Source organism: Octopus sinensis, linkage group LG2 (assembly GCF_006345805.1).
Source record: "Octopus sinensis linkage group LG2, ASM634580v1, whole genome shotgun sequence".
Taxonomy (NCBI): Eukaryota; Metazoa; Mollusca; class Cephalopoda; order Octopoda; family Octopodidae; genus Octopus; species Octopus sinensis.
The window spans coordinates 47,072,993-47,088,065 of record NC_042998.1 but is presented as its reverse complement, the minus strand read 5'-3'; the positions used below and the strand labels follow the sequence as shown (position 1 = coordinate 47,088,065).

Sequence of the window (15,073 nt, the reverse complement as noted above, 5' to 3'; positions counted from 1 at the left end):
CATACCTTGGCTAGATAGATGACAGAGTCCACCCATGTTTGCACTGACTAGATTCTACATCTTTCTATCATCCGATATATACATCCCCGCTTCGTTTAACGAAATAAATGACATGAATTAAATATGCCCACGATACGATCTTTTGACTTCTGCTGACAGCAGCTTATGAAGTCAATTTGTTCACATTGTCTACTCCCAAAGTCTTCTCCTCTAGTTACCCCCATCCTATCCCCCACTAGCGATATCTGTCTTTGAAGGGATTTGGTAACCACCGTATCTTCCAACTGTATCAGATTAGGCGTTCCTGTATTATTTTTCTTAAGTGATCTTCAAAGATGTGTGCGAGTCCGTATGTATATATATGTGCGTAGTGTGTGTATGTGTGTTTATGTGAGTCAAATTTAAGATGTCGAATTGAATGATTACATCAGATCCAAGTTATGGCAATTCCAGATGTATTTTAACGTGCGTTTCACTGCTTCGGCTTTTCTTTATATTTTTATTACGATTAAATTTTTTTTTCTTTCTGTTAAAGCAAGGCAAGTAACATATTTTTTAATACGTACATGCAGAATTTGACACTTATTAAAGACGTTAAAGTAATTTTTTTAGATATTAGACGGACAATTAAATTTTAGGAAAGTTACATGAAAGCTTATATTTAAATGTATGTGTTAATTCCGCCAAAGATGAGTTCAGTCGGGAATGAAGTGGAAACTGGAAACTTTGTCGAGCGATAATTCCAAATTTAAGACACAGTTACATGATGTTCGCGTGTGTCATGTTTACGTAAGTTTGGGAGGATTTCGTCGTGTGTGTCATGGACTTATGCATAACATGACCTATGTATGTTGTAAGCAGTCAAATAAGAGAAAACAATATACTGAACACTGAACTGACGTTTTAGTTTATTTGTGTCAAGCAATATAGTACAATCAGCAAAAATTCATTTTCTCGTTATAGGTTGTCTTATGGATTCATAGGAAAAGATTGCACACAAAATCAGTGTTACAACATTTAGAGAGAAATTCAACAGCATTCATAATTTCAGGTCCAATGAAGCACAAAAAGTGACAGTAAAAACATCAATAATAATAATTCCTTCCAATTTTGGCACAAGAAAATTTTATTAGAAGATTGTGTCAATCGATTACGAAGAACCCAGAACTTGACTGCTACATTATTTTATTGAATGCTGTGACCGCCGAAATTGCAAGATCACGGGATTTCGCCCCTCCTTGAAGTTCTCAATAGCAGACGTCCGATTAGACTCAGTAGTAAAATTCCCCCATCAGTAATCCATAGAATCTCAGTGTCTATCAGCCACTGGTGTCGCAAATAACCAGTGGATTTATGAAAAATAATTAATTATAGATGATTATATTAAACGATCCAATTATATTTTAAATATGTATATAAATATGTATATAAATATGTATATAAATATTAAACAAACAAAAAATATAAGAAATCAAATATATTAGCCAACATACAGCCGGATGATGTGTGTATATTGGCTATTTATATCAGTTATGTTTGGCCAGAGTAGTCCAGGACAATAAGCACCCGCCTCTCACTGAATTGTATCCGAGCGGCTTAGAAAGCTTGTTTGGCAATGGTACTCGTTGATATGATCTTCATCAATGGCCCATAGTTTTATGTTTCTTGAAATATTTTTTCTACATCTTCCTCCTCGTTCTGCACATTGTCATTGACATACATTTCAGAGTGCTTTAATTTGATCTAAGGGTCAAGTTGCTAAATCTCACGACCTTAAATTCAATATTGTCCAGTAGAGAAAAGTCCTCTTCGCGTACTGTGTAAGTAGCCTTCTTTTCACAACACCATCTTCTCTTCTTTCTCCTTCAATTATTTAGCGATGGCCCGCCACTCATCTCCATGCCCGATTTGCTTCCAATCGTCGTAAGATAAGCATTGTACTACTGAGAGGATACATTCGGATTCATTAGTTTTTGGTCCTCAGTATGTGGTGAGTCCTTTGACTATTCTGAGCGCTTCAAATCCATAGTGAGATTTATGGTATCGTTGGGACAGTAACCTCAGAGATCTGTTGTTTTAGTTGCTGATTCTATTGCTATTTACTACTCTTGATATATATTTCACGCCTTTAGTTCCTCAGGCAGAAAGTCCTAAAGTGTACTGGCTGGGCTTTCTACGCTTCACCACTAGTTTCATTGCTCCTAACACCACGACTAGACACAATTTTGATATTCCCCTATACGTTTCAGCACATTTGAACTTGTATAGTTACACTGACCCGTCTAGATTATATATTTTTTTTGCCACGTCTACATTCACCATATACTCATATTGCGTTATGAAGGTGATACCAAGCCGGGCGTCAACGCAACAGCCAAAACCTTTCACAGTCACCCCTAATTGTCCTGATCTATGTATTACCGTATATACTTATGGGAGGCGCACGGCGCACCAACTAGAACTGTTGCATTGACTTCGGGCTTAGGAAGCTCGTACACACTCCCGCATATCTTACTGAATTTGATAGGCTTCTTTCAATCTCTCCTTTGGGAGCCCGTTCACTTTTCGTGAGGCATGTCATTTTTTTCCTTTACATATTATTTTAGCAAAAGCATTTTCACACGCCATTGGCACAATTCCTTCTCCGAGTGGACCAATCCATGTCCAAAAATTGCCTGCGTTCAACAATATCAGCAAAATTGTTTGCAATGTCATAAACATAATTGCTCAGCAAAATATGCATGGTTGTTGTTGTTGTTACTCTTTGTTGCTGACGCTGCTGCTACTGTTATTGTTGTTGTTGTTGTTGTTAAGCAACAAGACGGGTAAGGCTGATTAGGTGATGGTCTAGGGCTTAGGGGCAGGAGACCCCAGACCATGGGAAAAAAAAACATTGGTCGTCTTGTAGTCGGGAGCTCTTCGTTGACGCCCGACACCACTGGGAGGTGGCCCTCGAAGTCGCTGGAAATAGATATCTCCAGGTCCAAATTCTTGAACGGCTGATGCTGCTGCTATCAAACTTCGTTAGGATTGTTCACATGTAAGTTTCTGTCAACAGACATGTCGTAATTTTAGTTTTCTTTTAAAGTGAGTGTGCTTTATTAAATATAATTTTTACGCCTCATTTTTGTTTAACGTCCATAAAAACACATTCATACTGGTTTGAATTTTGGAGGCGTCATTTTCCTGAAGGAAACAATTTTAATTTTTTTTTCTTTTGAAAAATGAAAGTATTTTCATATTCCATTTCCAAATTAAATCTTGGCTCCACAAAAACCTAGTAAAATAATGCAAACAATTAATTAATTACCTTCCAAGTATAAATTCTTCATTCGTTAAATAATGACAATTTCTTAGTTCGGCCTGCCTCAAGCCTGCAGGTCCATAAAGATGGAGCTTATTTAGATTTTCAAAACGTCGATATTGAAAGTACAAGATCCCACTCCGTCACCGAACGGACGTCTGTCTATCGCAGCGTTACTCATTTTCATGCGAATATACAAGAGTAACGTGAAAGGAAATGCTATGATTATGGACACAATGCTCCCCACCTCATGTCTGAGGCTCGAACACACAACTTTCTGATCATAATTCCAACTCTAAACCACAAGACCACGTACCTTTACACCTCAATGTTTACCTGTTAAGTATTTTTTCAAACACAAAAGAAAGTAAAAAGAATGAACAAGCTGAATTTCTCGGTAGTATCATTGAATATATGTAACAAATTAAGACAAGCCATTTTCTTTTACACGATACTATTACAGGCATCACACCATCACAGTCTTTTTACTGATAATGATGAATGTAACTGACTTCTTAGTGGAATCATTTAAGGATTGATAATTATGTAAAAATAGCCTGCAAAAGAAACATCTTATGAAACTCTATGGGATCATTGCCAAGAAATGCGAAAGAGTCTGGGAAAACTTAAATAGCTGTCTGGAAGTTGTGAAAAAGCGCATTTCATTGTAGGTACTTACGGTTGTTTAATTGTGAAGTCAGCTCCATAAAGTTACATTCAGTCAATGTTTGGTAGAGTCACAACAAATATTTGTGAAATACGATAGTTAAACGAAATGACGTGTTTAACTTTTAAACTTAAAATAGTCAAATCATTACACATGAAATAAAGTGTCTGGAGAAAGAGTTATAAATTAGAATATATATATATATATATATATATATATATTATATATATATATAATATATATATATATATACATATATATTAATGCGTGTTTTTATGCATAGCTATATATAAGAGAAGTCAAACGTTAATTGAAAGATCATTCAATGGAATCAAGTATTAAGTAGAGTATGTAAAACTAGCGGAGAATATATCAGATATCTAAGAATGATAGAGTAAAATTGAAATACTATGAACGCTTCTTGGTAGGTACTCTCTTCGATGTCAATAACCTTATAAACTTGCTAACCCATAACTACATAAGATGTGTGCAAGTCAAGCGAATAAAACCCAAAGATATCTACAGTTTGAATTAAATATGTCTGTTTGACGTAGCAGAAATGAATTGGGTAAACCTTTAAAACACTTGATATTTAGCTCTTCCAACACTCCGTCGATCATTTAAAGATTAATTTGTTCAAGCGTGATAATTGAGATATAAGTATTGTCTGATTCCCGACTAAGGCTGCTTCCTAAGATATATGATACACAAAAGAAAACTGAGAAATGCTATATCGTTAGCAAGTTTATGGTAGAGTCCAACTTCTAGAAGTCTTCTGAATCCATTAGATAAAATATGTCCCATTTGTTAACTTAGAAATCGAACCTTCATAGACTACTTAAATGGAAGGGCATTAACCACTGAAGCGTGCCGTACTGCCAATAAACTTGCTTAATTTATTTAAATGAAAGAACATTAACCGCTGAACCAAGTCGTGGTTTTGTAAAACTACCCAATTTTCCTGGAATTGATATCTTAGACCTTTTTAAACACATCTAGTTGGTCGTCTTCAAAAGAACAAACGAAACGAGTTTGATAATAATAATAATATAATAATAATAATAATAATAATAATAATAATAATAATAATAATAATAAATCTTTTCTTTTAGTTCTTTCCCGTACTTTCGCTCTCTTTTCTCTTGCCCTATTCTGCACTTCGTTACTTAACCCTTCTTCTTTCCTTTCAGTCACTTACCCTTTCCTATCCTCCACATTTGTAAAATTTTATCTCCTTTTTTGCCTTTTAGCAGACGAAAATATAGATTTACGGTTGAATACCAGTCGCTTGAATGACACTATAAAACTTAATTATATTCTATAAGGATGTTATATCTTCCAAGCACGCCACCACGTTCAACTCTTTATCATATGCTTTATCAATATGCTTTATCATATACCATAACACTTCTACAACGTTATAATCTTCAACGACATCATGTTCTTTATACACACGCTTCTATTCAATAACACGTGGAAAAAAAAGAGTTAAAGGTAGAGCCTTACAGATATCGTTCGATTTGCTAGGAAGAGCAGCAGAATATTCCTAAATTTATTCACCACCGTCTTAAATCGGGAAAAGCAAATAGGATATTGTAGACATAATATTCTTTTCTATTCCAGGCACAAGGCCCGAAATTTGGGGAGAGGCGGCCAGTTAATTAGATCGACCCCAGTACGCAACTGGTAGTTAATTTATCGAGCCCGAAAGGATGAAAGGTAAAGGCTACTAACCCCAGAGTTCAATTCCAGGCAATGACCTTAATAATAATAATAATATAATAATAATAATAATAATAATAATAATAATAATAAACATCCTAGTATGATCCCTCTCGGCTAGTTAATGGTTTAACACTCCTACTCCCCAAAAAATGAAGAAACAAATGAACCAAAAAATTATCCACCCATAACCTGCTTAACAACAATATATAAAACGCTAACATCTGTCCTGACTGAATATACCTTTAGGGTTTTAATAGAAAGTGGCATATTCACTAATGAGCAAAAAGGATGTAAACGTGGATCTTATAGTTGTAAAGATCAGCTACTCATCAATAAGATGAGCTTCAAAGATTGTCACAAACGGTACAAAAACTTGTCAGTAGCCTGGATAGGCTATAAAAACGCTTTTGATAGCCTACTACATTGCTGGATTAAGAATCAAATAGTCTGGAAAGGTATAGAATAGCTCCTACTCTGCGAAACGTTTTGTCTGTAAGTATTAGATCATGGAGAACCACACTGACTTTGAACGGTGACAACGAATCTCTTAATGCTGGAGATGTAAGAATTTCATGTGGCATTTTCCAGGGTGACTCACTATCACCACACCTCTTTTTTCTAGACTTAATACCTCTCTCGAAATTGCTCAATGATATACTGCACGGTTATAAAATGTTTGATAAAAATATAAATCATCGCATTTATATGGATGATTTAAAGCTTTGTGCAAAAAATGACCAACAACTCAAGAGTTTACTAGCGATTGTTAAACAATTCAGTGATGACATCAAGATGCAATTTGGCCTCGATAAATGTGCAAAAGGTACGTCTACATATGCTCGATCGTTGCATTTAGTAGATATCTATGCTTGGTTTCCTACTATCGTATCATAGTCTTTAGTTATAATAACGAGAATGCTATAATATCGGTGAAACACATCAGTTATTTACTAGAATCTCAGTTAATACCATTGTACTGTACCCGCTTTTCAATGGCTCAAATATTAGGAAAGGGCGGGTTTTTTCCCCCCAGAAAAATGAACTTGTAGATAAGTTTTCAACCCACGGCCTTCCGTCTCATTTTTTTATCATATTTGGCATACCCTGCATGCCTAATATGCCTGATATATTCGCTGTATTACATCATCCAATGTGTATTCCGTTCATTAAGGTGAAATTTGAAAATATTACTTCTAGTTCAAGTCCATCACTATCTATCTACCTTTAAAGCATACGACACAGTCACACACACAAACACACACACACACACACACATATGTATACATATAAATAATCATACATATACATATATATGCACATAGATATACATATGTGTGTATATATATATATATTATATGTACATACATATATATATATATAAACACACATGCATATATCACGCGTCTGTATGCGTCTGTGTGCGTGCGTTTGTGTGTGTGTGTGTGTATGTGTGTTTGTGTGTGTGTGTATGTGTGTACTTCTGTAAGATTTGTTGATGTTTTGATGGTGCTACTACCCGAATAGTTGTCCATTTATTTACTGCATTGTATTTCTAATTAACAACTTAAGAATTACTGAAATCGCCAAACAGTCAGTTCGGTTTTTCAAGCGAAAGTACGGCACAATTTTGAAATAGAAGGCGATTTACAGAATAAATATCATATGAGGTGCAATCTAGAAGATTTGAAACTTTTTAAAGGGAGGCAGTTATAAATGTCCTAAATTATTATTTTAGCATATCGTTACTATACATCTAATAAACTGACCTGACAGTTTTAGTTGTTTCAGAATGAAAGAGATAGCTGTAAAACCACTTTAAACACACCCTACTAAACACCGCTTTTCGCAGCCGACTAGTTTGCAGAAAACATTCGGGACGCAAAGACAATTCGGAAGCACGTTATACAATAGTTTTGTGTTAAACTGGGCAAAAACGCTTCAGACTGCACATAGGTTAATCCTTCAGTGTGCTCATAGATTAACTTGTATGAATCAAGCATCTGTTTTTAGTTAGTTAGTTAGTTAATTTGGCTCAAAAGCAAATAGCAAGGCCATGTAGGGGGACATGGAGTTAAGTACAGGGTGGTGTTCATGTAAAGAGTTCAGGCCACTTGAGGTCTTTTAGTTGGCGTTATTCCCTGGTCAAAGAATTTCCTGCCTTTACTGGCGAAAATCTCTTGCAGTTGAATTTTTACATCCTCTTCAAAGCTGATGGTTTCTCTAGACAATGAATTTTGATGTGACCGAAAGGTCGGACGAATATCGAAGGTGCGGCAAAGCTTCCCAGCTAATCCCCAACAACTTCTTCCGCGTGTGTAAGAAGTGTGCAATGTGAGATTGTCGTAATGAGGGACAATGTTGTAATGAATAACAAGTGCTGGGCCCTTGTGGTGGGTCGCTGCATTTCATTTAAACAGTTAGTCACAGTATATTTCCAAACTGATGGTCCTGTTCCCGTGAAGAAGTTTGTAAAAGAGAACATCTTTATAACGCACCAAATTGAAAGTATAATTTCTTTGAGTGGAGGTTTTTGGTGGTGGTTCATCGCCCTTACCCCATGAGCGTTCACGCTTTACACTGTTATAGACGATCCACATTTTCACATCTGTCAACATTTTCTTCAAAAACAAAAATGGAAAAAGAATCGTTTTTCACGTTTCTACCATGAATCGCAAGCGGCAGCCTATTGGACGAGGTTAGCCTCATTCAAACCCCTGTAGGACAAAGAGGAAGCCTGCTGGCGTGACCAAGTTGATTCCGATGGTTTTCAACACTCGATTGGGATATTTGGGGTATATCTGCGATCTTTCTAGTTGTATAACATGTGTTGTTGCCGACTTAATATTCATATATACATATATACACAGGTGAGTTAAGTTAGAGGCTATAACAGCCGTCTAAGGGATGCTTGTATCCACCGAATCCAATGGTGTATTACCTATATTCTTTCCTACTCTAGGGACAAAGCTCGACATTTTGGGGGAGGGGGCAGTCGATTAGATCGACCTCAGTACGCAACTGGTACTTAATTTATCGACCCCGAAAGGATGAAAGACAAAGTCGACCTCGGCGGAATTTGAACTCAGAACGTAAAGACAGGCAAAATACCGCTAAGCCTTTCGGCCGGCGTGCTAACGTTTCTGCCGCTCATAAATGATATGTAATGACGAAAATAAGATAGAGTTTATAAATATTCAAGGAAAGCAGAAAATGGAGATACAATTGAGGAATAACAATTGATTTACATCAATTATCATTTATTAATTTAATAACAAAGAGACAGAATCTCAACTTACAGCTGTTACCGTTAGCGTGATTCTCAGTTTTAACCACCACAATAATAATAAAGATGATGATGATGATGATGATAATAATAATAATAATAATAATAATAATATAATAATAATAATAATAATAATAATGATAGTTATCTTTGTAAGCAATTAGTTATACTAAACTGAATCACGGAACTTCATCAGAGCGGAAAAGTAAATAAAAGAAAAAGAAAAAAAAAACGAAGAGAAAGAATAAAGAGGAGAAAGTGAGAACGGTGATAATCAATTGATGCTACATGCTGACCCACTCGTCGGTCGAATGTTTCACAGTGGTATGTAGCATCTATTACCGTTCTCACTTTCTCCTTCTTTTCCTTCTTTTTCCTTTTACGTTTTTTTTTATTTACTTTTCCGCTCTGATGAAGTTCCGTGATTCAATTTGGTATAACTAATTACTTACAATGATAACTATTATTATTATTATTATTATTATTATTATTATTATTATTATTATTATTATTATTATTGTTGTTGTTGTTGTTGTTGTTGTTGTGGTGGTGGTGGTGGTTAAAACTGAGAATTACACTAACGAAACAGCTGTAAGTTGAGATTCTGTCTTTGTAATTAAGTAATAAATGATATTTGATGTAAATCAATTCTTATTCATCAATTGTATCTCCATTTTCTGCTTTCCTTATATATGTGTGTGCGTGTGTGCGTGTGTGTGTGTATACCTTTTATTATTTTACTTGTTTCAGTCATTTGACTGTGGTCATGCTGGAGCACAGTCTTTAGTCGAGCAAATCGACCCCAGGACTTATTCTTTGTAAGCCTAGTCCTTATTCTATCGGCCTCTTTTGCCGAACCACTAAATTGCGGGCACGTAAACACACCAGTATCGGTTGTCAAGCGACAAACACAGACACACAAACATATACTATAGCCCGAGGCTATAGGCGAAGACGCTTGCTCAAGGTACCACGAAGTGGGACTGAACCCAGAACCATGTGGTTGGTAAGCAAGCTATTTACCACAGAACCACTCCTACGCGTATATATATATTGGGTTGGCAAGTAAGTTCCCGCGGTTTTTTTTTAATTTTGGAATTTATTGCGTTTTTAAATTTTGAAATTTTTTTCAAGAATTGTATTTTTGAATCGCTTTGGAATCTTTTTTTTTCTAGTTAATTTTAATTAATTTTTGTTTATTTTCAGATCATTAACATAGAAGGTCAAGTTAAGAAAATCAAGCATTTTAGACACCTCCTTCTTTTTGCTTTTAATCAAGATTCTAAGGCCGCGAAAGCTGCTCACGACATTTATGCTGCGTATGTAGGAGGTGCCATAGCTGAAAGGACCGCTCATGATTGGTATGTCAAGTTCTTAAAAGGGAAATTTTGACATCAAAGACGCACCTCGTTCTGGTCGTCCAGTTGAGTGCGATGAAGAGAGATTAAACCAACTTTTGCGCGAAAATTCTAGTCAAACGACAAGGGAACTGGTAGAGAAAATGGAATGCTCCCACACTGCTATAGAGAAGCATCTTCATTCGATGGAAAAGGTTCAGAAGTATGGAGCATGAGTTCTGCATGCTTTAAGTGAGAACTACAAAAATCAACGAGCCACGATCTCCGCTCATCTCATGGACTCAAGCAACGATTTCTTTACTGAATCGTTACAGGCGACGAAAACTTGTGTCTGTACATCAATACGAAGTATAATAAGGGATGACCACTAAGTGGACATCCAATATGCTAGAAGAAAATCACCTACGATCTATTATACGCATGTATTACTATTATACGCATGTATTTCAATTTTTCTGAATTTTCAGATTTTTCTATATGCTAGGCAACTGGTTTTAAATTGATGTTAATTAAATTAATATTCAATTTATCACCCTCATTATTTAAATTTTAAATAATTATGTCTCTAACAGGCAACATTAACAGCAGTAAATTATCTACTGCGGAACTGTTTCCGGGATTTAGCGCGCCAGAACTTAGAAATTTGAAAATAACCCCACTGTATCAGTAAAACTATACACACTTCTAATTTTATGAGGACAACCCGTATATATTTCTACAAATTATATTGAATTGGAACGATTGTACTGGGGTCCACGGACGATGTTACGTAAGTAAAATCGCTAATGACGAAACCGGTCTACGATTCATTCTGTACTTTGTATATTTTCATCTGTCTTACCCGCTTATGTTCTGGTGTTTGCTGAATTTCTCTAGAGAACATTCTTTTCTTTGTGGTTAGATGGTAGGTGATCTTCTAGCATATTAGATGTCCACTGAATGGTCATCTCCTATTATACGCATGTATATATATATATGTATGTGTGTGTGTGTATAATATATATATACATACATATATATATATATATATAATATATATATATATATATATATATATATATATATATATATATACATACATACATATATATATATACATATATATATATACATATATATATATATATATATATTATATATATATATATATATTAATAGTTATCGCCAAGCTAACATAGCAGTCCAGAAAAATAGGACGAATACTGCTGTTGATTAGCTCCAAGATGCCATCGCCTCTAGATAGCTATGTCACACACGAACCTGTGTCCATTATAACCTTCGAACAGGGGAGGTCAGCCACTTCCCCTTGCTGGTATGACATCTACAGACTAGTTTTAGGGTATTTGTCACTTATCAATGTAGAGCAGCCGAACTCAACAGGCGTCGATACTGACCGTCTGTTAGAAAGTTATAATGGATACAAGTTCGTATGTCACATAGCTAGGTAGAGGCGATGGCCTCTTGGAGCGAATCAACGACAGCATTCGTTCCTATTATTCTGGACTGCCATGTTAATATCCAGTACCGCTGCCGTAGTCTCCTTTAGAGAGACTTAGAAATATTAATATAAATATAAATAGATGTATATATATATATATATATATATATACATTACATTTACACCCAAGTATGGATTTGTGTTACAATATTCCCGATGTGACAGGAGTAAGCGGAGCATAAGCATACAGTGAACGAAAAGGGTCGCTGAAGAGATCACAGACGAGTGACGAAGGATCTGGAGACAATGGACATACGATAGAATAAAACAGTAACAATCGCGAGAAGAACGAATATATATTGCGTGTGTTTATTTGAAAAATAAAATGACTGCCTCGAAATATAAGAATATTTACAATACACACATATATGTGTGTGGGGGGTGTATGTGTATAAGCTGGAGGAGAAGGATAAATAGCACAGAAATATACAGATGCATAAGTCACATAGTGCGGTAGAGGAGCTCATTCATAATTAAATGTAGTATGCAATTTGCCCACTCATCTCAAACTATTTCATTCATTACTAGTATGAATGGATCTTAACATAAAGGATTATTTCAAAGTTAAAATAGCCATTTGTAGATGAACACAAACGCTCTTCATAACTACTAGAATACGAATTTGACCTTGAAATACTGAATAGACAAGAGACGAAGTATTAAAAATGGACAATACCTGTCTACATATTTACTATAAATTAACAGTAAGGTTTATTGTGTACAACTTTTGTTAACACGTCTGATAATTTATGTAGACATTTGTAAAAATGAAAACAAGGCAGATTTTCTCTGTGTGAGAATAATTGAATAGTTTGTTGGTTTTTTTTCCAAGGATATAATACTTTAGCAATAGTACATTTCTAAATAGATTCAGTTTTCCAATAATTATATGCATAGATAAGAAGCTGTAATATACAGATAATTGTAACAAATGTTCACTTATAGGCCAATTGCATGAGTTTATAAGTCGACCATAAGCGAACTTAATGGGTTATTTACCATTCATGCTTTAGCAACCAACATTCCAGCAACTGAATTTGACAAATCCTACTTAGGTAAATTCTAATTTGAAACGTTTTGAGATATTTTCAATAGCCTTGGAAAATAACCCGATACATTATCATTTCAAATAAAATTATGGTTATAAATTTTGTTACAAGCCCAGTAATTTTCGGGGTAGGGAGAAAGTTGATGACATCAACCTGAATACTTGTTCTGAAAAGATGAACAGCAAAGCTGAACCTGGTAGTACTTGAAATCAGAATGTAAAGATCAGACAGCAATACTACTTAGCATTCTGTCCGATACGCTATCAATTCTACCAACTCACGACCTACATTCTAAAAGAAATGATAACTGATGAACTACTAAAATATAGTTAACATTCATAATGTTTTCTTTTAAAGTTTCTTTTATATACTAATATTAATACCTATGATCTCGCCATAAGAAATAAATTTAAATTCAGATCGCATGAATCACACTGGACGACATGATTGAGAAATTGTTGTTGTTTTTGTTGTTGTGCAATCCCAGGTCATTATTTTGTAAAAAGGCATTCAAATCAGATCCATCATATAGTATTTCTGAGACATGGAATCACAAGAACTATTCATCTCAATTAATTTTTCTTCTTCAAGAGTATAAGGTGTGCTTTGTGGAAGAATCAGTTACTATTTCTAGCAAAACAAGAGACCCCCTTTTGGTTCCAGCGATTGGGGAATGGTCATTTGCCATTGTTATTGTTCTTAACCCCAGGTCAACATAGGTTAAATAAATATATAATCAAGCACATCCCGCATCTGGTCAGTAAATTATTATCTAAACTATGTTGCCCACTGTTTATTTCCTTTCTTGAGACACTAGGGAGTGTTTTGAAGCACATTTAACTGCTTTTTCTAGAAATGGGCCGACATTGTAAATGCTCCCAGGTTGACTCGCTCAATTAAGACATTCCCTTCTTATTGTCCACTTTGAAACACAAATACCTTTCTATTGTTTGGCAAAATTATTTGCTAAAAGTCTCAGCGAAGGGAATTTATGTGTATGTGTGTGTACGTGTGTGTTTGAGTATGTGTGACTGTATGAATGTGAATAGTATGTCTCCTAGAATGTCAGGCAAAACAAAGGAGAGAAAAGAATGAGTCTAATCAGATAGTTATTATTTAGTGTTACTTGTCCTATGCTGCAAAATTAAAAAAGTTTGGGAAATATAGAAAAAGTTTCAAAATGGCTATATCTTTGCTCACCGCCCAACAGGAGGGGGGTGCATTATGAAGTTGAAAGTATGTAGTATAGTGTGGGAGATGTTGATTTCGAACAGTAACACCATCAGTTGTACCAACATTAAGACAATAGTGATAACAACTATAACAACAACAGAGTGGTAATAACAAGCAACAACAAGGAAGTAGAGTGAGAACGATGACTTTCCTGGTGAAATTTTGATTTCCATGAACATTAACTGGCTGAACTTCTCCGAAAAATAGATAATTTCCTGAGATGGACATACGAAGAGCCCTTAGCAGGCTCCTGCTATATCTTCTAGAACTTTCTCCATTTCGTCTTTGTGCCACTCCACTAAGTTCGATCGATAGCTGCAAAGCTCTTTCTGTTGTATTTTATATATATATATATATATATATATATATATATATATATATATATATATTTATATATATTCGTTTTCTGTCGTTGTATATAGCCGTAAGCTTTGTGCTGTTATATATGCATAATTCTTTGTCTGTTATATCTATATAATGTCTTGTTTGTTTCTGCCTTAGCTAGCTAGTTTTTTCCCAGACACTAAATGGTCTGCCGCTTCCAAAACTGAGTTGTGTCAATAGTAAATGGCGCGAAACCACTATGCTATGATACTTTGGTTCATTGTCTGACGAGGAAATCAGCTGCGAATATTCCATGTATCGTGTTTCTGCTTAAATTTCCCGTCCGTTAAATTTTCGTCTAGTTTTCCATTTCCCCTCCTTTCATCTAACTTTTTCTACTTGCTACGTTCTTTCTGTTCAACCCTTGATATAACCATGTAGCGCATCACATACCCTGTTTGTTTACTTGTGGATATATATATATATATATATATATATATATTATATATATATATATATATATATAGTGCACTATTCCGTGATGGTAAGGTCAACAAAAATATACTTCATCTGGCGAGAGATAAATATTATTTAATAAATACGGTATATGTATTTATGTGCTACTATTAATT

The 15,073-nt window shown here is 35.0% G+C and overlaps 2 long non-coding RNA genes across 2 annotated transcripts in view; one reads left to right on the top strand and one right to left on the bottom strand.

Moving 5' to 3' along the window:
- The window catches only part of LOC118762267, a 19,786-nt gene extending 18,516 nt beyond the window's left edge, over positions 1 to 1,270 (bottom strand). Inside the window, exons 1-2 of the long non-coding RNA XR_004998021.1 lie at positions 1,260 to 1,270; positions 148 to 149 (exon numbers count right to left, since the gene is read on the bottom strand). This is a non-coding gene — a long non-coding RNA (uncharacterized LOC118762267). The remainder of the gene's footprint in view (positions 1 to 147; positions 150 to 1,259) is intronic.
- Positions 1 to 15,073, top strand: part of LOC118762268 — a 15,867-nt gene extending 794 nt beyond the window's left edge. Inside the window, exons 2-3 of the long non-coding RNA XR_004998022.1 lie at positions 4,626 to 4,631; positions 14,969 to 15,073. This is a non-coding gene — a long non-coding RNA (uncharacterized LOC118762268). The remainder of the gene's footprint in view (positions 1 to 4,625; positions 4,632 to 14,968) is intronic.